The sequence below is a fragment of the Pinus tabuliformis genome, chromosome 2_1, assembly GCF_031772625.1.
Source record: "Pinus tabuliformis cultivar Carrire ecotype Pingquan chromosome 2_1, CPIR1, whole genome shotgun sequence".
NCBI classification, from domain to species: domain Eukaryota; kingdom Viridiplantae; phylum Streptophyta; class Pinopsida; order Pinales; family Pinaceae; genus Pinus; species Pinus tabuliformis.
In genome coordinates, this window is record NC_142299.1 from 455,883,138 (window position 1) to 455,910,781 (window position 27,644).

The following is a 27,644-nucleotide window of genomic DNA, read 5'->3' on the forward strand; positions in this document are numbered from 1 at the left end:
ACCTCTTCTAATAGTGTTATATTCACCAAGTATATGGTGCGGATCTCTCTTTTTCTCCCATCTGTTGGTAAATTCCTGGTATAGAACTTCAGGGGTTGCAATGGAATTTGCATTTAAGGATCTAAACCAAGTTCTGACATCCCCGGTTAAGCTTTGGACAAAAATTCTCATCCTAACACTGTCATCATCTATTTCAAAGGTCTCAAAGTGATCTTGCATCTTCTTAGCATGCTGGGTAGCTGTCAAAGGGCCCTGAGAGTCAAAAAATGAGAGTCTAGTTTGGTAGTCTTGGGGTAGAGCTGGAGCATTGGCTGGTATCTGCAGAGGTGCATATCTGTTAGCCATGTTTATGGGGTTTATAGGGTTAATAGGAACAAATGGGACAGCTGGAATCACAGGTATAACAGGGGTAACAAGCGGGAAACTGGTTGAAAGAGTATGTGCAGATGGTGAAGATGGGAGAGGAGGGCTTTGAGGTGTTGATGATGAACTAGGGGAATTAGGTGTGGAACGGAAAAGGACTTTACAAGGAGTTGGAATGAGGATAGGTTGGTCTAAACTTATATCTGAATCAGCAGGCTTCTCCTGCTTTTGCCGTCTCCTTATGTTCTTTGGTATGATATTTGGATTATCAACAATGATGGGTTGATCAGGGTCAGGGTTTGCCCTAGTGTGCCTTGGGTTTCTTTTGGGAGCCAGCTTCTAAGTATTCTTTAGAACTTTATACAGAAGGTTTTGTATGTACAAGGACTAGGTAAGAATTCTCGAATGACTATATAGGTCCCAAAGCTAAGATGAAGTTTCCCTAGTTAGCTCTTCCCTAAAGCTATCCCTGTGTATACAGAAACAGTCCTAAGGCCTCTTGGCTAGTTTCAGGCTTGATGGTAGCTTTTGGAAATAGATAGTAATTGAAAAACTCTTAACTCCCCAGTGGAGTCGCCATTTATGTTAACACCCAGGTTGTTCCCTATGACTCCCAAGGGAATACGGCCGGGGTAACCACTAACCAATCTTTGGATCACTGTTTCTAGCCAAACTGTGATCAGAGAGGGCTCTCTCTTTATGATTTGTAACTGTTTATGATAGGGTTTTAGGCTAGCTATTATGTACTGGTTTTGTTTATGTTTTGGTTGATGAAACTCCTTTTAGATTCCTGTGATGTAGTTTTCAGAGAGGTTGAGTACCATTGGGCAATGGAGTCTGTGGCTATATGTGTTTGAAACTTTGAGATGAAAGATGGAACTTACAGGGCCATTTGAGTGTTTAATAGAACAGATTTTTGATTAAATGACTGGAAACAGGTAACACAAACAGTGAAAGCATTTAAGAATTTTCACTTATTGTCTATATATTCCCAACAGACAGCTTTAAGAGGAGATGACAGAGGTCTCAGGGGCAAAGATTGAATCCCTGAGAATGACTATCACAGTAAAAGACACAGTTTTGAAATGCAGCAATTAAGAATTACAATTCTGTCACTGTATCTGAGGAAAACATGTATAATAGCTCAGTTTGAGTCCAGGGTAAACATGGTTAAATCCTGGAACTATCCTTTCACCTTGCTATCAAGTGTATTACATTTGAACAACAAAAGAGAACAAAAGACTCGAAAACATATAACAAAGAGATTTGAGAATACTTGCTGTTTTATGCAACACCCTGGAATCCTGTAACATTCATCTTTCACCACAATACATCAAAGAACACCAAGCCTTGGAAATTCCATTCTTCCTTTGTATTACTTCTCTGAAAATATTACAACGAGCGAGAGCTCTTCAAAAGAAAATTGCAACAACCCCTTTCACTGCTGTGAAGGGTGAATATATACTTGCGGTGATTTACAAAATATCTGAGTCCTGAGTTATCTCAGATTTTACTTTCTTACCAACTACCTAAGATATTAGGACCAAAATTTAATGCAGCATTGATTACAGAGTACAGGCATTTTAATGCTCTGTCAGAAGATATTTTAGCCTTTGGAGACAGCTAAGTCGGTCGAGATATTCTGAGTAAATGCTGGAAAATCTGTCTTTAATGCTTTGTACGCTGTATCCTGGACTTGTCACCTGTGATTGTGACTGCTGCTTGTGGTGAGTCAATGGTCCTGCTGAGTTGGCTCAGCCTCTGTCTCTTCCCTGTAGATATCTTTCTTCAAAATTGTGCCTGCGCATGTATGCTTATTTGCCTGTAGAAATGGCGCTACTGATTCTGGCCTGACAAAACTGTCTGTGTTAAATTTCTCCAGGCATCCTGTGTGGGCAGCTGGTGTGCTAAGATTGCCCCTAGAGTTTCATCTGCTTCTGTGAATTTGAAGAAGTTAGGTGGTGTATCAAACAGATGCTCAACTTCATTCATGAGGAAAAACAGGTTCTCCACCCTGTCATACATACTCTGCCCGGTGGCTGGCCCTGGCTCTGCTGAAGTGCTGGGTGGTTGTGCAATCTCTGCCACTGCATGGGCATCAATTCTTTTATTGTAATTCTCTAGGGTGAGCAGTCTTCCTACACTGCTTAAGATGCTGGGGAGGCCTCTGTTCTGTAGTGTCACGAATTTTTCCAGGAATCTGTTGATTTCAGTCTGCATATCCTGTGTCCTCCTCTCCAGTGTTCCAACCAAGTTCCTCAATGTAATGACTCTCTTTGCTACAGCAATTGTTTCTGTCCTGTTGGTGATTCCCATGACAGCTAATTGAGAGCTAGTCTTATAGTTCAGAGTATTGATTATCCTAGTAGCAGCTTCTGGCATGTGTCCAAGGCTTGCCCTGGCTCTCTGTATTTCTCTGTTTGCTTTAGTGATGAGCACCATTTGCTCATCCATGGTCTCAATATATTGCCACTGTTTGGCAATGGACCGCCCAATGTTGCTCCATAGCACTGCTTTCATTTCAGCTGTCACTTTTTCTAGTGCAAGCTCTTTCTCTAGTTCAGCAATTCTCCTCTTAAGAGCTTTTACCTCTCTTTCCTTGGCTGCCTCATTCTGTTTGCTCTTGTCAAACTTTTCATTTACCTTAGTCAAGGTTTTCTTAAGTTCATCCAGCTCTTTCATTTGAGATTCCATGGCTTGGATCTCAGCTTGCAGCTTTTGCATGTCCAAACTAGTAGCCTGCTCTGATGTTGTAGTTGTTGCTGTAGCTTCTGTTTGCTGAGGAGGGGGAGTAATCTTTGGAGGGGTTTCCTCAAGATTTATTATGACAGGAGGATGCTGGGAGGGTTGGCCCTCTTCTCTTTGCTTCAGCGTTTCTTGTAGTGCTGCCTTTGCAGCTTCAGTTTGTCCTAGCTGGTCCTGAGTCCTAACCAGCTCTTTGTATAGGGATACCAGCAGATCTGTAGCATCCTTTTCTTGCCTTTGCTGGGCAACTTCATCTGTTTGTGGATGGATGGTGGCTGGGAGTTTGATTTTCTTTCTTAGGGCTGCCATGTCTGCATCCCTTATCTTCAGGAGCTCTTGGATGCCTTTGACATCTTTGGGATCATGCCCTATCTCTATAATTACCTCTTCCAAGGACTTGATCCTATTGTCCTTGGCTTGTGATGATGCTCTTTCTAACTCCAGCTGAGAAGCTGTGTTATCCAGGCTGCTCTTCAGTTTATAGTTCTCCAATGTTTCATCTGCCAGGGAGGCATACACCATTTCACCAGTCTGCTTATGTAATTCAATCTTGTCCATGGGGTGTATGTCTTTGGCAAGAACCTCCATGTTGGTTCTTAGATAGTCTGAGGTGGACTGAGGCTGCAAAGTTGTAGGCATGAAGTGGCTCATTATCATTTTGCCTTCGCTCACATCGAAAGCAGACATGAGTCTCTGCTGGTTGCTAGGAGCTAGGTTTAATAAGTGATCATACAGCTGCACCTTTATGGGATCACTCCTCCTTTTGATGTCAATGAATTGCTGCTTTATACTTGACTGCCCTCTTCTATGTTGACCGGAGGAGCTGACCTCTCCTCCCATAGTCATGTCATGTCCACGCTGAGATGAGCTGGCCGAAAGTTCTCCACTGGGTGGGCCCATGCCCATGGCTTACCTTACTGCTATGTCCTCCTCTTGGGAGTCATTCAGTCTTTGTCTCTTCTCTCCTCTGATGAATGATGAGGTGTGGGGGGTCTCTCTCTCCCTTTTCCTGGTCACATCCTCCTTCTGTGGTGTTTGGAGGACTGAGGTGTCTACATTGGTGTCTGTCCTGGGAGGCACCTCTGTTTGGGGCTGCTGCTCAGTGTTACCAGGTTGATCTGTCCCCTTTTCCTGCTGCAAGGGATGCTGTTCACTAGACTGTGCTTTTTCTTGTTGCTGCCCCAGTTCTTGCTGTTCCATTTCTTCTTGCTGCTGTAGCAAGGTGTCAACTTGTTCCTCTGTCAATACAGGTGGCTGTTCCACCTGTTTCCCTTTGTCTTTGCTTGCTGCCTGGGATGTCTTCTCAGTGGTTTGCTGCTGTGCTGCTGAAGATCTAGCAGCTGTTCCAATTTGCTTTCTGTAGGAGGAGGGCACCTGTCCACAAGTTTCCAAGTCAGTTTCTTTTTGCACATTCCTAGCTTCTTTCTCAAGTAGTTCTACCTCAGTGACTTGTTCTACTAGTGTACCCTCTTCCCAATCTAGTGCATTGGCATACTTTTCAATTTCAGGTTGTCTTTTATGCGCATAGTTGCCCAGTCTGTATCTAATTCTCCTGAGGGAGATAGTATGATTGGGGTCATAAGGAATCCACTCAAAACTGGTCTGCAATCTGAGGCCTTCCAGGATGCTGTGTGCCTCTTTCCACCCTTCCTCTTTCTTGTTATACAGGAAGGAACCTAGCTGGCTTCTTACCTTCAGTTGTGACTTCTTGTTTCTACTCTGAAAGTGAAGGTAATCTGAGTTCCCAAACTGCCTGAAATACTCTAAGGCAAAAAGCCTCATGGGGACATACCTTGGCAACCTAAATGGGTTCATTTCACAGCCATATATCCTAATGACTGTGTGGTTCTGGTAGAAGTACCAGTTGCCAATATTGTAGGATTTGTTCAGATGTAGAATCCTCTTCATTTCATCGGTTAATCTAGGAGGAGGAGTACCTTGCAGAGCTGTTAGGGCCGGATGAACAAATAAATCAATAAACTCACAGTATGTCTAGGGTGATACTGAGGTAAAATGAAACACAGAGGTCCAGAAAACAACTGATCTTGGGCTTCCTTGGGCATTGAGTGGCCTCAAAGGAACAGAGAAGGTAGCTGGCTGATAGAAAAGGAATAAATGATATATATATGAGGAGTACCTGAACAGTCTCTCCCTTTTCAGATTCATGAATTGATCATGGATTTTCTCTGCTATGTAAGTTGCATAATCATACTGCACAACTGGAGGCTTACCAGGGGCAAATATGGACAGCATTGCCATTATACTTTCATCTACATCTTCCAGCCCCCTGAATCCTAGGACATAGCCAATTAGATCCACCAACATTCTGCCCAACTCATTTAGATAGTGGTACCCAATAGGAGGGGTTCTGACTGTTTCAGAGCCTAGTGTGACAAACAGTTGGTTAATTTTGATAATCTGGTCACTGGACAGCTTGATCCCTGTGTTAATCAGATTCTGCATGGACAGAGGGGTCAATTTCTTGGCTGTATTGAAGCACAGCATCCGGTTTATGCTCTCTGGGGTGATCTGGAACAGGACTAGGCCTGTGGGGCTTATGACTGCCCTTTGGCTGGGGTCATAGCATTCCTGGCAGCTATAAATGAGCTCTGGCATAGGATTGACTTGGGGAAGGTTGTATATGGGCAAATTTGACTCCCAAATCCCCAAGATATATGCCCCACTGAGGTGCTGGGCTCTTAATTCATTCAACATTAGCACATTGTACTTGGTTCCCATGGGGAACCAATCCAGCATTTGGTAGTCCATGTCTCCCAGGGCTTTCCATGCTAATTCCTGGTGAGGAGCATTGATGGGCTTAATATTCAGTGCAATGGGGGTCTCCATAGCTCTTCAAGTTACAAGAATTGTAGGTAAACAGGTGGAATGGTAAAAACACAGTCTGGAGGCAGTCCTCTGTAGAAACAGATGAGGTTTTGAGTATTCAAGGGGAATTCTCTCAATAGCAATTGAAATACTACTGGAGTCTAGTGACAGAACTTCTCTGTGGCCTAACTGAACTCTCCAATTGGGTAAATTATGTCTATTAGGAGTTCTGCCGGGAAAACGCAGAATTTACAGAGGTTTTATGGGAATTGCAGGTTTCTAGAGCTCTGCAGGTACTTCTTGGCCCTCACAATGACAATGGTGGATGAGTGAATGGAAATGAACGGTGTAAATATCCTTTTTATGGCTCTATTATCCCTCTGAGCAATTTTAAGCTTAATGAAGGTCGTATGGAGGGCGAAACGGTCTAAATACCTGTAATTCGACGAGCAGAGGTTGACACACAGGTGCACAGTTGCTGTTTGAGGAGGTCGCCCGGGCTAATTGACTGGTTGGCGAAAATTCGAGTTCAAACGGTCATGCAGAGCGTTCAGCAAAAATCACAGTGAAAATGGTAAAAACACGGGAAAAATTGGTAAATATGGGTTATTTTACCAATTTGGCGCTTTTTTCTGCTGACGTCAGCATGACGTCATTGGTGGGTCATGGTGAGGTGACGTCAGCTGACGTCATCGGGCGACGTGGCAGTGGGTGATTGGTCAAAGGGGCGGCGAGGTGGCAGCCCAGTCAGCAGTGAGGTGGGCCAATAAGAGAGGCAGGTACGAGCAGGCAAGGACGTGGCGGCGAGTCAGCGGCGGGTAGGTGGCGGTTAAAGTGCAGCGGTCACGGTTAAGGCCTTAACCGCCGCGGTTTCTCGGGGCGGTTTAGGTACGGCGCAGAGGATGTCAGAGCGGGCTCCGAGATGGTTCAACGGTTGACGCGTGGAGGAGGCGTGACAAGGCGCAACGTCACTTTCCTAGAAGTTATCGTGCCGCCACAGGAAGCGCTCCGATATTGCTGTGGGCCGTCAGATCTGATGGGCTTGATCCGACGGCTGGCGGAGGGGAAACATGCGCGTTTAATACTGCGGGCGGAAAAATTAAAATTTGTGGGTTTTTTATGGGTTTTTTCAATGTTTTGGCTCAACCACAATGCGGTAGGATTGGGAAACGTGCCAGAGGCGGGTATTAATCTTTGCAAAGGTTTTATGGGCAAAATGGGTTTGGAAAGGGGGTTTTAGCAATGCAGAGGTGATTTGAGGGCAAATTAACTTGCAGCAAAGGGGAAATAGGGTGGAATAGGTTCACCAAAGTGGCCAGATGCCATTTGGTCCCTTTTGAAAAATACACGGCTATTATGCCTAGGGGAGGGAATATACATAAGATTTGGGGTTTTATACACCTTAGTGTTAATAATATTAGGGGTGGGGGTAAGATAGGGGAGTATATATAGTAGAATTAGGAGTTAATATGAATGAAGGAGGGAAATTAGAAAGGGGGTGTTAGTGATGGAGTAGAGAGGGAAAGAAAAGAAGTTAGTGATCCTCTTTGCTGTGAGTTCATGGAATTCACCACTTTGTTTGCTGATAGATTCATTGCCTTGGCAGGAGACCTATTGATACTTGTGTAATGGTGATCATATTCTTTCTGCAACCACAACTGCCTACCCAACTATTTTGCCTAGCATTTTTTGTTTCTTCTTGGAGGGGCACTTGGACTTGCAACCCTCAATTGCCTTTTCTTTTCTTTGGCTTTTTCCTTTTCTCTCTATCTACTTCTACCCTTATGTCTTCCAAGGTCCCAGATTAAACTTTTGGGAACCTTTGCTTCTCTACCTGAACTACTTGTCTGCCAAGATTAAGCTGTTTTGACAGACCTCTTTCTCTATTCTACAACTCAAAATTGAAACATGGCATGATCCAGATTAAACTGTTGAATCATCCACAAAAATTGAAATAAGGTCCTCAATACTTGAAACACTTTACCCAGCTCTTGCTTTCTAGGAAATATGGGATCTTTGGGATACCAAAGCAGAGCATATTTGGCTTTTCTCTTGCTAATCATGAAATATGAAACCTATTACTATAGGTATCCAACACAACTCAAAGGGAAATTATTGTAAATAATAGACATAGGGGTCATGCAATTGTGGAATTAGTTTCCTAAATTCCAAGTCACTTTAATATTTAGGCTTTTTATTAGATATTTTCAAAATAAATAAATGAGGAAATAGGAATTAAGGAGAGCTTTTAGGCATAAAGGAATGAATGTGGATCATAAGGAAGCTTTTCTATTTTAGAACAGGGAAAAAGACGGAATAAAGCTGAAAATATGCTTTTGCCATATGTATGCATTGCATGTACAGTCTTAGGGCTTTAGTTGAGTGATTTTAGGAATTTTAGATCATGCTAAGTTTAATAAATTAGGAAGCCTCAAAGGCATTGTAGGAGGAGTGAGTGTGAGGAGTGAGCAAGGGTTCTCCTTGGGAGCCTTCGGGTAGTTTGTAAAAGGGCCATAGATTTGCATATCTGGCCGTGAATAGAAAATTCTATGTGAATATTTGGTTTATGTGAATATGAGTATGTTGAAATCGCATGTGTGCTGATGGATCTTATTTTTTTTAATGCGCAACTGATGTATGTTCATTATGGAATCCGCTTGCCTTTCGTATGGTGACATACCGCCTTGAGTTACATGCATATGGCATGATATGGTTATATTTTATAAACGCTACGCATCTTATTGTTTGTAATGCAAATGAAAGAATTCATAGCATGCGTGAATGACCTTTTTGTTTCTCTGATTATTATTCGACTGTGTGTATTAGAACCGACGTTCTAATTTCATTCCATTACAACCAGATCAAAATCCTCCGTTTTGCGCAGAATAATGTTTCAACATTATAGTGGCGTCGAAAAGACCTCAGGAGCGGTCGTTGTGTATTCAGTTTGAGAAAACCTGCAGTTCGAATGGAGACATATTAAAACAGAGCTAAGTTCCGGAGATTGAGAGCGATTTAATATGAATTACAATATATATGTATCGCCTGAACCGTCGTGTAAAGGTGGAACAATCACTCATCAAATCCCCGTGGAAGTGTTAACCATCGCATAAGAGGATATTGGTTTAGGAGGAACGAATTTGTATGGAGGGCGCAGAGGTATATATATGCCTTTCCTATACAATATATGCACATGAGCTTTGGTTATAAGAAAGTCCAGACTATAACCTGCGGCGATATCGAAGAAAGAGGAGAACATCCTACGGATGTGTGTAGGTAAATACATAGATATAAATATTGTATGCACATGTCTATTTTTTATATGCATGGTGATCGGAGGATCCTGGTAGAAGCGGCCTGGTGTAGGTTTTAACCCTGTACAGAAATTACCTACATACGAATTCTTAAACAAATAAAATAAACAATGCGAGAGCATAACCCATAAAACACATATGCACAGAGATTTTTCCCTGGATCCCAAAACTGGGACTACTAGCTTGATTTTTCATTATGTTCCTTTCAATGTTACAATACATATTTATACATGCCGAAGCATCCAATACCATGGACCGAAAAACCATCGCGTCTAATACCATGTGCGAAAATCATGCACAAAACCATAGGTAGGTTCGCCCAACCTAATATAGGGTCCAAAAAAATTTTCCCGGGGCGCTACCCCGGACCCTGTAGAGGGGGGCTACCCGCCCCCCTCAAACCCCCGAACAGGGAGCGGCCTGGGTTGCATCATGTGGTATCAGAGCTAGAATGCTCAACTGAAGATGTTTTTTTTTTTGAGAACTGAAGTGGGATGAATGATTTTTAATCTGATATGCAAACTACACAAGTGAACAGGATTGCGGAAGAGGAAAGAAGACAAGATCATGCAAGATCTTAAGAGGTGAGATTATTTTTCTGATTTGAAATTTATAAATGAAGTTTATGGTTGCAGAGACGATGGCAGTGAACCTGGCATTCAGCTAAAGGCTGGATAGGGAGGACAATTGCAGTGTCGTGAAGAAGAAGAAGGTGAGTTGTAGAGATAGCCTAGAGAGAGCAGAGGAGTGCTCAAGAGGTTCCAGAGGCAGTGAACCAGTACTTGCCAAAAGACTGAGTGAGGAGAGCTCGGTGAGGTAAGTTGCAGCAAGAGAGGTTGCTGTTGCAGAGGCTAGTACAACTCATGGTGAATAGAAAACTTACGAGGAAGCAGTCTGCCAGAGGCAGAGAGAGTTTTTCTAGAGGAAGAAGAGGTTCAGAGAAATGCCACAGAGATGAAATGACTACAGAGGTTCGAAAAAGAGAGATTGCAGAGATAAAGGTACAAGTGTAGGTACTAGAAAAATGGCTACAAGAGCGGGGAAAACGGAAAGGAAAATGGATCTTTAAACTGAAGGGAAAGAGAGTGATTTGGTGACAGTTGCAGAGGAGGTTGAGGCAAATTGTGATTGCCTTGTTGAAAAAGGGACTTAGAGTTCTTGCGCCAGAGTTGGAGTTTGAAATTCCCACATGCAGATATATTAAAAGAAAAATGTTGAAGGAAGCAGTCAAGACTAAAAAGTCTTGTGGTTTTAAAACTAATGAATTGTGTATGTTTGCAGGTACAATACAGGAAGATGAGAAAATTTTGAAGTTTGTTCAAGAAGAGTTGAATCTAAAGACTGTTCAGATCGATGCTGAGATAACAAGATCACAGGAGGAAATGAAGACAAAGGAGAAGATCATTGATGATTTCTTGAGTTATTGGGCAAATTTTAGAGAAGATTCTTCGGTGAAAATCACATGGAAACTCATTTGTCGACGCGTTTCGAACCAACTAGTGTGGTTCATCGTCAGGACAACTTGTCCTGACGATGAACCACACTAGTTGGTTCGAAACGCGTCGACAAATGAGTTTCCATGTGATTTTTGCCGAAGAATCTTCTCTAAAACTGATATGGATCACAGAAGCCTTAACTCTATTATTATTGGGCAAATCCAGATCAGATGGATAATGTAAAACCATGTATTTTTGTAGCTGACAATTGTGATGTGATTACAGGTTTTACTGAGGAGGATGTGCAACCTTGTGCGATTGTTACAGTACAAGAGGAAGCTCGTATGGGTGCAGAAGAAGTGGATCAGTCTGTAGCACGGATAAGTGAAGCAACATTTGAGTCAGTTAAAACTGGAAGTTTATGTATGAATGCAGGTGATGATGATATGCTTCAGCAATGCTACAGAGAAATTGCATTATTAGAATATTTGTTGGAGAATTCAGAGTATGACAGGGAGATTGTAGCAGATGAAAGAGTTCAGTATAGTGAACGAGAGGAGAAAGACATCATGGAAACATATGGTATGAGAGAAATACTGGTTGATAGTCTTGAGAGTTCTTTAGAGAATTCTTTGGGTAGAGAGAATCAGCATACTGATGTGTTGATTGGGATGGAACAACATACTGAGATGCTGGCAGAGGGAAGTAAGGCACTGATGCCTTGTGCTTTTAATTTTAACATGTGTTCTGTGAATGTAGGTATGGTCGCCGGTGCTGAGAAACATTTGACTCAGCTCAACAGTCAATTGAAGGGAAAATAAGTTCTCTGTTCCAGAAGGCAAGAGGGGGTGGATGATCGGGTGGCAGTCAGAACAGAGACCAGCATAGAAGCAAGAAATCAGCAGCTTGAAGATTTATTGGACAAGGAAATTGAATTAATCAGAAGAATCATGCTGAAAGTGTCTCAGAAAAAGACATCAGCAAATAAGAGAAGTAGCAGAAGCAGCAAGAGGAAGACAGCAGAAGATTGCAAGAGTACAGCTAGTGGAGCAAAGCAGCATTAAGTGTGGAGACCTAGAGAAGAACAACAGACAGAAGCAGCAACAAATGCAAAGTTACAATACAAGATATGGGATCCAGGCAAACATAGATTTGAACACATGATCAGGAGATCATCAAATTTTTCTACCTTGGGAGTATGATGCGGGAGCATTCAACTCAAAGGGAAATTATTGTAAATAATAGACATAGGGGTCATGCAATTGTGGAATTAGTTTCTTAAATTCCAAGTCACTTTAATATTTAGGCTTTTTATTAGATATTTTCAAAATAAATAAATGAGGAAATAGGAATTAAGGAGAGCTTTTAAGCATAAAGGAATGGATGTGGATCATAAGGAAGCTTTTCTATTTTAGAACACGGAAAAAGACGGAATAAAGCTGAAAAAATGCTTTTGCCATATGTATGCATTGCATTTAGAGTCTTAGAGCTTTAGTTGAGTGATTTTAGGAATTTTAGATCATGCTAAGTTTAATAAATGAGGAAGCCTCAAAGGCATTGTAGGAGGAGTGAGTGTGAGGAGTGAGCAAGGGTTCTCCTTGGGAGCCTTCGGGAAGTTTGTAAAAGGGCCATAGATTTGCATATCTGGCCGTGAATAGAAAATTCTGTGTGAATATTTGGTTTATGTGAATATGAGTATGTTGAAATCGCATGTGTGCTGATGGATCTTATTTTTTTTAATGCGCAACTGATGTATGTTCATTATGGAATCCGCTTGCCTTTCGTATGGTGACATACCGCCTTGAGTTACATGCATATGGCATGATATGGTTATATTTTATAAACGCCGTGCATCTTATTGTTTGTAATGAAAATAAAAGATTTCATAGCAGGCGTGAATGACCTTTTTGTTTCTCTGATTATTATTCGACTGTGTGTATTAGAACCGGCGTTCTAATTTCATTTCATTACAACCAGATCAAAATCCTCTGTTTTGAGCAGAATAATGTTTCAACATTATAGTGGCGTCGAAAAGACCTTAGGAGCGGCCGTTGTGTATTCAGTTTGAGAATACCTGCAGTTCGAATGGAGACATATTAAAACAGAGCTAAGTTCCGGAGATTGAGAGCGATTTAATATGAATTACAGTATATATGTATCGATGAACCGTCATGCAAAGGTGGAACAATCACTCATCAAATCCCCACGGAAGTGTTAACCATCGCATAAGAGGATATCGGTTCAGGAGGAATGAATTTGTATGGAGGGCGCAGAGGTATATATATGCCTTGCCTATACAATATATGCACATGAGCTTTGGTTATAAGAAAGTCCATACTATAACCTGCGGCGATATCGAAGAAAGAGGAGAACATCCTACGGATGTGCGTATGTAAATACATAGATATAAATATCGTATGCGCATGCCTATTTTTTATATGCATGGTGATCGAAGGATCCTGGTAGAAGCGGCCTGGGCTGCATCAGATGTTGTGCCCTTGTCGTGCAACAAATAACAAGAAGCTCCAGTGCCTAACTAATGGGTTGGTCCCAATTTGAAGACTACATTCAAACCCACTCACCAAACTGAACAAAAAATTGCAAACCAACTGGAAACCAATTACTATTGCTTTAATGTGATATCAAACCCTTATACAAAATAAAATCGACAACCAAGTGTAGCCTAAAGTTGAAGGAAATGATTTCCCAACAATTTTATTTATATACCAATAACCATACTCTAACATTTGAAAATTCACCTCCTTAATTCAAGTAATATGAAACCTCCAATATAACGAGTGAAAGAGATGATCCAACATTAGAGCTGCTTGACTATTCCTAAGTCGACCATCTATTGACAGCTCATAACAAAAATTGAATGCATATCCTAAATTTATAAATGAAAGAAACTCCACCTTCGATGATGAATAGAATAAAGTTACAAAACAATCTTGATAATCATGAAAAATCACCTCTTCTTGATGAATAAAACCATGGGTTCTGAACTCATTCATAATTGATGGCTTCTTTTGTCCTATGCCTTCAATTCCAAGAGCATCATCAAATGAAAAGGCAACAATATATTTTTCTTCCCTTCCATGTAAATAAAATAAACATGCACACATTCTTGAACGTATTCAAACATCACGTACATATTGTGTGCATGAAAAATAATATTCTCTTATCAAACAATTCTAATTTGACCTTTCATAATTTATCTTTAGGAGTGTCATCTTGATTCTAAATGCTAATGAGTCTTATACAAACAAATTTATTCATATCATCCATGTCATTTTGATGATCCTCAAATAGAAAAGGTAAAACCTGTATATTCAGATCTTCAGGTAACTCGTGTTTACCTAAAAGTGAACTTTTATGCACTAGGACAACATTATGATTTTTATCAGAAAAAAGTTCTTGTCTAGGTAGACAAATTCCATCACATGTTGCCTCACTATTTAAGACTTTCACACATGTATTTTCAACAAATTGATCTTGAAGGGTTTCTTCTTGACATAAAATATAAGAAAAGGAATGGGGTGAAAAACAATTTGAATGATTCTACTCATATCTTTGACTAAATATAGATTGACAAGGCTGAATTCTCATAAATTTCATGTAATATGGCTTGATTATCAACTTGCTAATCCATTTCATATTTAGCTAAAGAAGAGACATTTGATTATTGGAAAACTTGTTGATCATCATGGCAACTAGCTTGAGAAGAAGATTCATAAAGTTCCTGTAACATCTCCTCATCATCCATATATTCTACATCATCATAAATACTTTCAAGATATTGAATTAAACCCTTACAAAAATTAGAACAACCTTAAAAATGTGGTAAGGAAGGATGTGACTTCCCATAATGTCCAAAGAATATTCTATTGAACTATTTAAGAGAACACAAGCTTCCTAATTGCAACCCTTCAAACCATACTCTAGCTTTGTCTTCTAGGGTAGCCATAAACATCCTCATGAGACAATCCTTAGAAAACTCAACCCTTAGTCTACATACATGCATATGAAATATAACCAAATGCATACTAACATCATTTTTCTCTTCATCTTTGAACATGGGAAGATGAGTTAACCAATAGACATGAGACATGTGATTTGGAAAGCCATAGATATGAGATCGATCCCTAGGAGCATACCTGGAATTTATTCTAGTAGTGGAACTCTTATGAGAACTTCTTCATGCTACTAATATCTTGGACCCTTTGAGATTGGAGTCACAAGGGTAATATGACAACCCTAAGAAAACCCCAGTTTCCTGTTACCCTCAGGAATTAGAATGAGGAGACTCAAATAAAATCCAGGAAAAAGGATATTTTCGACTCCCGACAGATGCACCAAAATGTTATCACTGACCTAAAATGGTTGGGTTGTGTCAACCTTCAACCCAACATAAATATTTCAAACCACTTTGACTAGAAGTTATCCCTTCCAATCTGAGAAGGCTCTCTCAAAATACTTATCAAATTCACTTTAATCAACTCAAAACTACACATGACTAACTCTAATTTCTTTTTATGTAGTTTTACAAGTGAAGGATAATGTCCAACTATTGATCTCAACTATGTACAGGAAAAAGGTGTCATGTATTAAACTTAGATGTGATGATCAAAAGAGAAGCAATTAACTATACCAACATTTTCATGTTTTAGACTTTGACAACAACCTTTTTCTATGGTTTTGTCACAAACTCTAAATACCATAAAACTAAACCTTAAATATTAATAAACAGAATTAAGTTAGAATTTCAATCATAGGGAAAGAATTTTCTATCTAGGGTTTCTAGTATCTCTACTAGGGTTTCATTGTAAACTCTAGATATAATTATCAAAAACTTAATATAACAACCAAGTTATGGTTTCAATCACACGAGAGCATATACACCTAAGGTTTCATTCCTATAATTTCAAATGAAATATTATAAGGTTTTTTCATCAACCCTAATTTTCGAATAAACCCTAAAGAGCTAGGGTTTTATCGTATGTTATAAATATCATAAAAAAACCCTAAAAAGTTAGGGTTTTGTAGTGAACCCTAAGGGTTAGGGTTTTACCCAGGTGAAGAAAAGATAGATAGTGCAATAAGGGTTGATTTAATTCAAATATTACACACTCTAAATAACAATGTTGATGGTTCATAACCCTAGACATGAGAGAATATATAAAAAAATAATGATAAAGGGATAGTACATTCTTATATGAACAATATCTACAACAAATCTTATAATCTTAAAGATACCTTCAATTAATCCTTTTACGAGTCTTGTAGGGTTTCCTATCGAAGGGATACCAATGCAAAAAGTATTGTTTCTTTTTATAGGAGACTACCTCTGAAAATAGAAACAATCCTTAATCGAAGTACCTTTTAGAGTATACTTGCAAAATTTCCTTTCAAGGAAAACAAAAGAGAAATGACTTTTGTGTAAAGTGGGGAAGCTCCTTCTAAATCTTACATAAACCTAGTCTTTTGCGAATTCCTTTAATTCATCAAAATAATTTAATAAAAAACACATATTAAATTTATGATCCCTAGAAATAAAAAATATTGATCATATAGACAAACATAAGGGAAATTATACAATAATAAAAACAATAGCATATACTATAAGTAAAGGATATATGAGACTTAGAATAATTCTTTGACTTCATGTTCCTCATTTTTAGACTTGTTTTGAGGATTACCATTATTAATAACATTAGCTTCATCCCTTTGTGCCGAGAGCTAGCAAGATATTACTTGTGTTGAGGAGGTGAAAATATATGAAATGCTCTCGTTATTTACCTAGTAGGAAAGGAGTCTAACGCTTAGGGAGGAGTTACTCGCACTATATTTCAAAGGAAACCTCTATTTTATTTCCAATATTTCATGATACTAGAACATTGAATGCCTTCAGCATTCAATGTTTCCAGTTGGTTTGCAATTTTCTTTTCAGTTTGGTGAGTGGGTTTGAATGTAGTCTTCAAATTGGGACCAACCCATTAGTTAGGCACTAGATCTTCTTGTTATTTGTTGCACCACAGGGGCACAACATCCCCATTGAAGTTAGTGTTCTCCATCATAACACTTAGAAACAGTTTTTGAGTCAATTGGTCAAATTAGAGAGGGTTTTAGAACCCCAAAATTCCTCTGGTAGCCCTCAGAGTCCTCTTTCTAAGCCCACAAGTCTGATCAATATTACATTCTTCAAGAAAGAGTTATTCCAAATCTCTCGCGATGACCTAATTATAGAGTGGTTCAGTACAAGTTAATCTCTCGCAGATCCTTCAACGGCTACCCAGAGGCGACGCATCAGCTTCCAACAACTATTTGGAAACGCCACACCGTTTAAGGTATAAGTTAATTTTTAAATCCCCATCTTCGAGGGTCAAATAGACGCAGATGCTATAGATAAATGGTTAAATCTGCTAGATGGATATTTTTTTGTTCATGAATTTTCGAGTGGGGAAAAGATTGTTTTCGCTCTTCTCAAAGCAACCCCCCACTTCAAGGACTGGTGGGAAACCTACTACGAGTAGAAGGATAAAAGTACAACTCACTATTTTCAGTCGCACCCACTTGGGATTCATTTCGGGATGCCATCAAGGAGCAGTACCACCCTATCAAAAGCTACGAGGAAAAATATATAAAGTGGACCATGCTCCAACAGGGAAGGGACCAAGATGTGCCAGAGTTCACCAACATTTTTCATACCCTTCGCACACAGTTGGGTATCAAAAATTCTGATCTATATTTGGTACTCAAATACTGTGAATGCCTACACAGATACATCTAGGAAGAGATGGAGTTCCTGAACATCAAAATGACATGGATGATATGCATAAATTTGTTTGTGTAAGAGTCGTTAGCATTTAGAATCAAGATGACACTCCTCAAGATAAATTATGAAAGGTCAAATTAGAATTGTTTGATAAGAGAAATATTAGTTTTGATGCACACAATATGTATTTGATGTTTGAATATGTTCAAGAATGTGTGCATGTTTTTTTTTTACATGGAAGGGAAGACAAATATATTGTTGCCTTTTTTTTAATGATGCTCTTGTAATTGAAGGCATAGGACAAAAGAAGCCATCAATTATGAATGAGTTCAGATCCCATGGTTTTATTCATCAAGAAGAGGTGATTTTTCATGATTATCAAGATTGTTTGGTAAGTTTATTCCAGTCATCAGTGAAGGTGGAGTTTCTTTCATTTATAAATTTAGGTTATGCATTCAATTTTTGTTATGTGTTGTCAATAGATGGTCGACTTAGGAATAGTCAAGCAGCTCTAATGTTGGATCATCTCATTGACTCGTTATATTGGAGGTTTCATATTACTTGAATTAAGCAGGTGGATTTTCAAATGTTAGAGTATGATTATTGGTAAATAAATAAGCTTGTTGGGAAACCATTTACTTCAACTTTAGGCTACATTTTGCAGTTGTCGGTTTTATTTTGTATAATAGTTTGATATCACATTAAAGCAATAGTAATTGGTTTCCAGTTGGTTTGCAATTTGCTTTTCAGTTTGGTGAGTGGGTTTGAATGTAGTCTTCAAATTGGGACCAACCCAATAGTTAGGCACTAGATCTTCTTGTTATTTGTTTCACCACAGGGGAACAACATCCCCATTGAAGTCAGTGTTCTCCATGATAACACTTAGAAACAGTTTTTGAGTCAATTGGTCAAATTAGATAGGGTTTTAGAACCCCAAAATTCCTCTGGTAGCCCTCAGAGTCCTCTTTCTAAGCCCACAAGTCTGATCAATATTACATTCTTCAAGAAAGAGTTATTCCAAATCTCTCGCGATGACCTAATTATAGAGTGGTTCAGTACAAGTTAATCTCTCACAGATCCTTCAACGGCTACCTAGAGGCGACGCATCAGCTTCCAACAACTATTTGGAAACGCCACACCGTTTACGGTATAAGTTAATTTTTAAATCCCCATCTTTGAGGGTCAAATAGACGCAGATGCTATAGATAAATGGTTAAATCTGCTAGATGGATATTTTTTTGTTCATGAATTTTCGAGTGGGGAATAGATTGTTTTCGCTCTTCTGAAAGCAACCCCCCACTTCAAGGACTGGTGGGAAACCTACTACGAGTAGAAGGATGAAAGTACAACTCACTATTTTCAGTCGCACCCACTTGGGATTCATTTTGGGATGCCATCAAGGAGCAGTACCACCCTATCAAAAGCTACGAGGACAAATACATAAAGTGGACCATGCTCCAACAGGGAAGGGACCAAGATGTGCTAGAGTTCACCAACATTTTTCATACCCTTCGCACATAGTTGGGTATCAAAGATTCTGATCTATATTTGGTACTCAAATACCACGAATGCCTACACAGATACATCTAGGAAGAGATGGAGTTCCTGAACATCTCCTTGCTCAGCATGGTGTATCGATACGTTGTCAAAATTGAACAAAAGTTCAAACAAAAGAAGCGAGACTTTGGATCTACGGATCCAATGACCAAAGGACAAAGCGAAGGCGGGGTGACCCATGACAACCTGTCAAAGCTGCAAGAAAAGAACAACACCAGGAAGTCGAAAAAGGACACAAGAAAGTGGTGTAAGTTCCATAAGAGCCCCTCACAACACAAGTGAGTGTCGGACCAAGCAGCCGCTGGTTGCCAAGTTGAAGGCTTCCGAATTCGATGCATGTTTTGACCCTAAGCTAGAACCCGACAAGGGGAATGGCAAAGGGAAGCAGATCATTGATGTGGATCCTAGCGCCACTATTGCCACTGCCAAGATCCAGAATAAATGAGCTCGAAGATCTAGAGGAGGGGGGAACATCGTTTCCACTCATAGATGTGGGTGAAGGATTTTCCGTTGCAATTCATTGTTGACAATGGTAGCCAAAAGAACCTCATTTCAGTAGAGGTCGTGAAGCGGTTGGGCCTACTGACTACACCACACCCAAAGACGTACAATATTTGGTGGCTTCATGAAGGACAAGATATCAAAGTTTTCCAGTAGTTTCACCTTCCCTATAGCATCAAGCCCTTCACAGACGAGGTATTGTGTGATGTTACACCTCTAGATATTTGTGATGTACTATTAGGCCAACCAGACTTGTCGAGGCGACATGTTGTGTATTAATCAAGGCCTCATGCTGTCATTATTTCTTTGGATAATTCATTATACAGGATAGCGGAGGTAACCCCACCTACCGCCACCTCTTTGATCTCTACTAGGAAAGGCAACAAGCTCATCTCCTAGACTAGGAAATTCATTTTATGTCTGATTCGCTCCCAAAGTAAGGGGAAGATCGTCACCAAATCCATGACCCCTACAAAGGGTTCCTCCATACAGCAACAACAGAAAAGGAATACGGTCATGACAGAACATAGAAACAACTTCTCCTCACCCACAGGGGTACCACACAGCTTTAGGTGGGCAACAAAATCTTGTTGCATCTACAGAAGAAATTCCTTACAAGAGCCCATTAGAAGCTCCAACCATGCCAACATGGTCCTTACACCATTACTAAGGCTATGGGAAATAACGATTTGGAGCACAACAATCCTCCATTCCTTCTCCTACACCAATGGGGACCATTTCTTCCTAAGAGGGTGTTGAGAGATGGAAAAGGTATGTATTTTCTATTTGTTTCTTTATCTTTTCCTTTGAATCATAGCTCCTTTACGTTCTAAAATGGTAATATGTTAAAGAATTATGGTAGAATTAAGGAGATTTGTGATTGATACAAAATAACTGATTATTTTCTTTTCTATACATAAAATGGAGGAAATGGAAAGCCACTGTTCGGGAGGAAAAGGCAAAGCAGAAGCAACTGAGTTCCATTCCCTAGGAAGCCATATCTAGACAAGGAGATCAAGATCAAAGCACATAGTCCAGGAGAAGAAAGGGAAAGTGCGCATCAATGCAAGAAGACAAAATGATAAACTGGAAATCAAAGATAGAGCGAATCCCTCAAGATCCTTTGATCATGAGGGATCGCTACTTCAAAAATTATTTATACTCTTGATATATCCACCTTGCCATTATAAAAAGGGACATTGCTTGTAGCCCGGGGGGATGAATTATCATTTTGTAGAATTTATTGTTGTAATTGCTACTTTGATATTCGACCCTCGTTAATCAAAACAGGGTACGATTGCTTGTAAACATTTTCATATGATCAATATATAAATTGGTTGTTATTCCATTCCTTTCTACTAAATTAGCCCGGTGGTGCTTCACTAGCGGCCAAGGGTCCGACCCTAGTGGATCCACTTGCTACCTATACCATTATTTTGCAGTTCCAGTCATGTGATGATTTGATTTACTTTTCATTGCTTTGAATCACACTGCTTTCTAATTTCCTATTCCTTTACATTTTCCTGAAATCGTTTCGTGCATGAAATTGTATTTGGATCGCATTTCCATTTTCTTCCACCATAACAAGATTACTATTCATTACATCTTAAATTGTTATGCTATTCATTCTGGTTATAAAGCTTCATTGTTCACTTCGGATTCTGCCATTCATTACAGATTGTTATTCATTTACTGTTGCTGTTCATTTCTATTAATTTAGCATTGTTCTTCATTTCCATTAAGTTAGCATTGATGTTCATTTCCATTTAGCGTTGTTGTTCATTTCTATCAAGTTAGCATTGTTGTTCATTCATTCTAGATAGGTGTTATTTCTTTCCTGCAAGTATTTGGTTTTGCTTTTAAGTATTTTGCAGTCATCTTTTTTACTATATTTCTGTTAGCAGCACTAGTGATCTATCATTTCTAGTTAATTGCTTTAGTGTGGAGTGTAAGATCAACAACTGTAAAGGACATAGGCAATCATTGTCTAAGTTCTCAGATTGTGGATTTTGTTTATATTTGATTTCATTTATATCAGTTGATAGAGGAAAGAGTTATCACTGTTGCATCCATGACTGATAAATTGTTGTAGTTTTATGAGTGAATGATTTAAGTTTCAGAGCATTAAGTTTCTTTTGATTGCAATTACATTTTATTTAAAGCATCCATTTACTCTTGTATTTAGGACTGTACTACAAATTAGAAAACATTACTCTTGAAATAAATTTCCTGCCTCAGACTGAGTACACTCTTGAAATAAAAAATCGTACCTCGATTGATAATAAATCTAGGATAAATAGGAGTTCAAAAGACACCTTTTATACCTCAACATTTTGGCGCCGTTGTTGGGGAGAGTATAGCCATTTTTTTTTTAAAAAGAGTAGTGTGCATTTGATAAGTGCCTGCTATGAGAGAATTGGGTATTAAAAATGGAAGATAAGAACCTCTGTACAGAGCATGTAACAGCCCTGCTCCCCCACCCGCTTTCCTGTAGATTTGTTGATTAGTTTGGGTAGAAATAAGTATTTGAGTTGTGTACATGACTAAACAGAGAAAGCCTGAAAAGAATCCAAAACCACTACCTAAACCTGATAAAGCTAAGGAACCGGTGACCCTTGGCCGATCAACCTTTATAGACGATATCATCAAGAAAGCAGAATCTTAGCCATTAGTAGGCCCTATAAAAGTTGCTTCTAGACAACCTACTAGCTCCCTTCGAGCCACAAAATCACCATCTATAGCCTTTGCTAAGGTACATAGCCAAGCAGAAGAAACTGAGCAAAATTTTCAAGAAATTTAGAATTCTCACCCAATTTCTTTACAAGAAGGGAACTCTAGTAATCTCTATGAATGAGGAGGAGGAACAGGGGAAATAGAAGAACCAAGATCCCCTATTGAAGTAGTTCAAACACTAAGTAGCCCAGATAAGGGAAGTGTTTTCAAGATCATCCAAAACAAAGCTGAAGAACCTGAAGAGCCAAAATCCCCCCAGATAATAGTTCAGCAAGGAACACTCATTATCCTAGACCAAGGAAGTGTTGTTAAGGCCATTCCTACTCCTTCTAGTTAGCCTAGGAATAACGTCCTAGAAATCCCAGAAGGATATTGGCACATATTTGATTAAATGGACCAGAACCAGTAAACACCTCAAACCTCCACACTGCAATATCCCATTGTAGATACTACAGTTAATGCACCACATTCTTATTGAATAAGTGTTTCACTATAGAGATGTTTATAGGGATTAGTGAAATATATCCGCGCCGTGGCGGCAGAGTGGAAAATGAAGGTGACCACGCATAAACCATTTGTTTATGCACTCTGAGTGGTATAGGTGGTCGCATCGGAGTCGCCGTGCGGGTTGACTTATTTTAAAAGGGCTGAGGCAAACTGAGCACTGGTCCTCGCCCTCTCCCTTCTTCAGATGCTCCTCTGAAATGGTCACTCTTTGCCGTTCCTCTTCCTCCATGCGCTGCTCTTGCCTCCGTACTTCCCTCCGTAGTTCCCGTTGTAGTTGACGTTGCCTCTCTTCCTCCCTGCGTTGCCGTTCCCTCTCTAGTTGCCATTGCTCTTCCTCCGTGCGCTGCGGTCCCCTCCGTAGTTGTCGTTGCGTCTCTTCCTCCCTCCATTCCCATTCCCGTTGTCGTGCCACACCGACGTCGTATGGATTGGGGGGGATTTCTTCTATCCGGATGCCCCGCTCAAGGTAATACTCAAGGTACATGCGGTCGCACTCCTCCTGAGTCATCCGAGCAACGACGTTCATGCGGAAGAGGGGGGGAGGGCAATTGGGCACGCGAGAGGGACCTATTTGTCTCTCAGGTGTTGAATTATTGTTATTTCCTCTATTCACACTCGCTCTTTCATCTTCCATGGAATTCAAATTCTCGTTTATTACTACTTACGGTGGTTGAGAGGAAATGCCGGTGGTTGAGAGGACGAAATGCCGGTGGTTGAGAGGACGAAGGAAGCAAGCAAGCTTTAGAACGAAGAACAAAGGCATAGTGGATCTTTGGGTTTTATAACATTCCAGCCGGTGCTCACCAGCGGAGCCAACCGAGGCGATGATTTGGCGACGCTGCGTCTCTTCACGACCCTTCTATTAATAACAATTACACGTACACCACATGGTTTTTAATCTTCACTAATCTTCTACTGCCACACCACATGGTTTTTAATCTTCACTAATCTTCTACTGCTATTTCCGGGATGGAGTCCCTAATGCAATTTATTCCGGGATGGAGTCCCTAATGCAATTTAGATCCAAAGTTAAGATTGAGATGTGTGGGTTTACCTAATTTTGGAATTAACCCTTCCATATTATTTAATGTTTGTTTCTATTTACTCTTAATATTTACAACATATCAATAAACTTATTTAGTAGAAGCTTCTAAATGGATGTGCAAAAACCTTAGGTGTTTCACATGTTAGCTAAAAGATCACTTGCATGTCAGTTTCTGTGTCCAAAACATGGGTGTTTGGAATGCTATCTAAACTATTATCTGCATGTTAGTTTGTGTGTCCAACTAATTTAAACATGGAGCATCTTATTTTGAGAGAGTTTTATGCTAACATGTTACCATTGAATTGGGTTGGTGATTCATTCTCAAGATTATATGTTATTAATTAGTCATTTGGCCTATTGGAGGATTAAGTTTTTACTTGCATCCAAATCTTCGCCTTTTATTCTATTTTTCAAAGTACTACAAGAACAGTCCATATAACATCTATATTTCTTTTCTCATGCTTGTTTAAATTCCATCAACATTTGTTACATTTTGTAGTTGCGGTGTTGTTAAATTTGTGGAGAAAATTTTCGAGGAATGAAGTATATTGCTCATTGGGAGAGTGGAATTGGTATTAAAACTTGGTTCGTTACGAATTTGTTGTGGATTCATTGTTTATGGGAACTGATCAAAAGTATTGACTGCAACATTCATGGATGTTCTTATGAAGATCCTCACAATATCCCCTAGAATGGATCGATGCATTTAATCATGTAATCATTTAACACTTAAATTTAGTAGTGTGTTTCCACCCTTAGCCATAGTTTTGGGTGAATGTTTTGAACGACACCAATCATATAGCGTAATTACAAAGCTCAAGTGAAAGGTACCGTCATTATCTACGGTCAAGCATCTTGAATTGTTGTTGCAATTCATAGGGTGGGATAACAAGAAAATGGATGACATAATCATGTATTGTCTTTACAATGTCAGCATTCAACTCAGCATTGTGAACATTGTGTGAAGTTGAAGGATACCATTGAATCATCTATTCAAATTCAATTGTTTCCCTGCGCCTATTCTTCCATGGGCTTCTTCGCTATGGTATTCATCTACTAGGGTTTCATTGTAAACTCTAGATACAATTATCAAAAGTTTAATATAACAACTAAGTTAGGGTTTCAATCACACCAAAGCATATACACCTAAGGTTTCATTCCTAGAATTTTAAATTAACTATTATAAAGGTTTTATCATCAACCTTAAATTTTCAATAAACCCTAAAGAGGTAGGGTTTTATCGTATGTTACAAATATCATCAACAAAACATAAAAGGTTAGGGTTTTGTAGTCAACCCTAAGGGTTAGAGTTTTACCGGGGTGAACAAAAGATAGATAGTGTAATAAGGCTTCATTTAATTCAAATATTAAACACCCTAAATAAGAATGTTGATGTGACAAAAAAAATAAGATAAACCAATCTATTTTATTATGATGTGATATATATATATATATATATATATATATATATATATATATATAGAAGACAAGGGGAAAACGGCAGGAGCAAGCAGCAAGGTTTCAGAAAGTAGAAATGACTGTTTCTAATGGAGGGCGACAGAGGACGGAGCTCGGCTCCCTCCTACAAGGATGCGGTATCCAACAAAGGCAAAACACCGGTGATAAACAACAAAGGCGTGGTTGGGGAAAAAAACAAAGATAATGATAAGGGGATAGAGGGGACCAAGACGAAGGTAAACAGTAGCATAAAGGACAAGGAGGAAGAAGAAAAAAATCATGGTTCTCAAGACCAAAAGCAAAATGGACCTTGTAAGCCTAAAGCAGAAATCACTCCCAGAATAATATTAAATGATCCTGCTATGCAAGCGCACAGAGAACACATGGGTAACTGTGCCATTATCTATAAATTCATGGGACTATGGCCCACTGAAAAAGCTTTACAAACGTGGATCAAGTATCACTAGAAACCCAAAGGAAGCATTGACCTACATCTTGGGTCAAAAGGATTCTTCACAGTAGTGTTCTCAAACATCAAAGACAAAGGCAGAATATTCAAAGGAGGACCCTACTTTTATGTAGCAGTTGGTCTCTATATGAGGCCTTGGATGATGAATTTCATCCCAGAGCGGGAAACCTTCACCGCAGTTCCAGTATGGGTAAGGCTATATTCTCTACCTCTTGTTTATTGGTAAGCTGAATCGCTAGCAGCCATTGGCAATAAACTACGGTGTTTTGTCAAATTTCTGAAGCCACAAGAAGAGGGAAATATACCTCCTTTGCAAGAATATGTGTGGAAATGGATCTATTATAAGCTATTCCAGATGAAGTTATTTTGGAAGTTTTTGATGAGGAATGGGTGCAAACAGTGGACTATGAGCATATCCCATTCAGATGCCATAGACACCATGAACATGGACATCTATTCAGAGTTTTCCCTTTTAGCAAAGTAGACAACAAAGGGAACCTCAATACTGCGAAGGATACATAAAACTTTCAGAAAGTGGCAAGAAGAGGAAAAGGTGGAAAAAAGAGAATAAATCGACAACAGAAAAACTCGGAGAAGGTCAGTCAAAACAAGTTTCAAGTGCTAGACGAGAATGGAGAAAACACAAAGGAAAATCAATCTCAGGAAGAAGATCCTAATGAAAAGGAAAAGGAAGAAAACAATAAAAAATCTAAAGATATGGGTTATCAAAATGAGACTGTTATGAGTGAAACACAAATGGAGATGGACCAGGAAATGACCCAAAGCGAAATAGATCTGGAAGATCATGAATTATAGGAAATTCTAGATAAGGAAAACATGGATCCAAGGGAGGAATTGAATCAATACCTCCTAAAGAATGCTCTAGAATAAAACAATTATTTTTATGGAAAACCCAGGAAAGAGGGTTGGATAAAGGTAAAAGTATTCACAAGCAGGAGCACAAAGGTGTAAAAACTATGAAATTAACTCCAGGATTAGCAACTAGAAATCCAGGAAAGAAAAGGGGCAGGAAAAAGCAAAATGAGCTCTTGATGAAGTGTGGAAAGCTAATGATAGATTTGGGTAAGATGAAATACTTAACCAATTACTCTTTCACAAATCTTTAATTATGAAGTTCATATCTTTGAATATCAGAGGTCTAGGTAGTAAAAGAAAACAAAGAATGTTAAGTAACATAACGAAGCTAGCAACATCGGACATAATCTTTATTCAGGAAACAAAATGCTCCATTCAAAAATTAAAGCAAATCCATAGCAAATGGATGGATAGATTTGAGTTTCTAGAAGTGAAAGCAGAGAACACAGCGGGAGGAATCCTTATTCTATGGAAACCCTAAAAAGTAAACATATTAGATGCAGAGGCATCAAGAAATTATTTATCTGTTATTATTCAACCAGTGGGAGTCATGGATACTTTCCTGGTCACAAATGTTTATGGTCCACAAAGAATAGATGAGAAACTAAGACTCTTAAATTCCTTGGTAGAGCTCAGAAGCAAAAATGAAGAAATAACTTGGGTCTTAGGAGGAGATTTTAACATGATTAAATCACTTTCTGAAAAAAAAATGGAGGCACCATATTGCTTAATAAAGACTCCGAACTGTTCCAAACCTTCACAGATGATATGAATCTAGTTGACTCGGCAACGCATAATGGCATTTTTACTTGGAACAACAAAATAGGAGGTGAGGCTCAGGTAGCCTCCAAGTTAGACAGATTGTTGACCTTAGAGGAGCTTATGCTAGAAAATAGAGAAATAACAACTAAATTTCTCCCCTTTGGCGGTTCTGATCACTAGCTGATTCAATTAGAACTCAAGGGGTTTGATTCTCCCAGGAATAAACCCTTCAGGTTTGAGAATATCTGGCTCTCCCACCCAGACTTCATCAGCAACA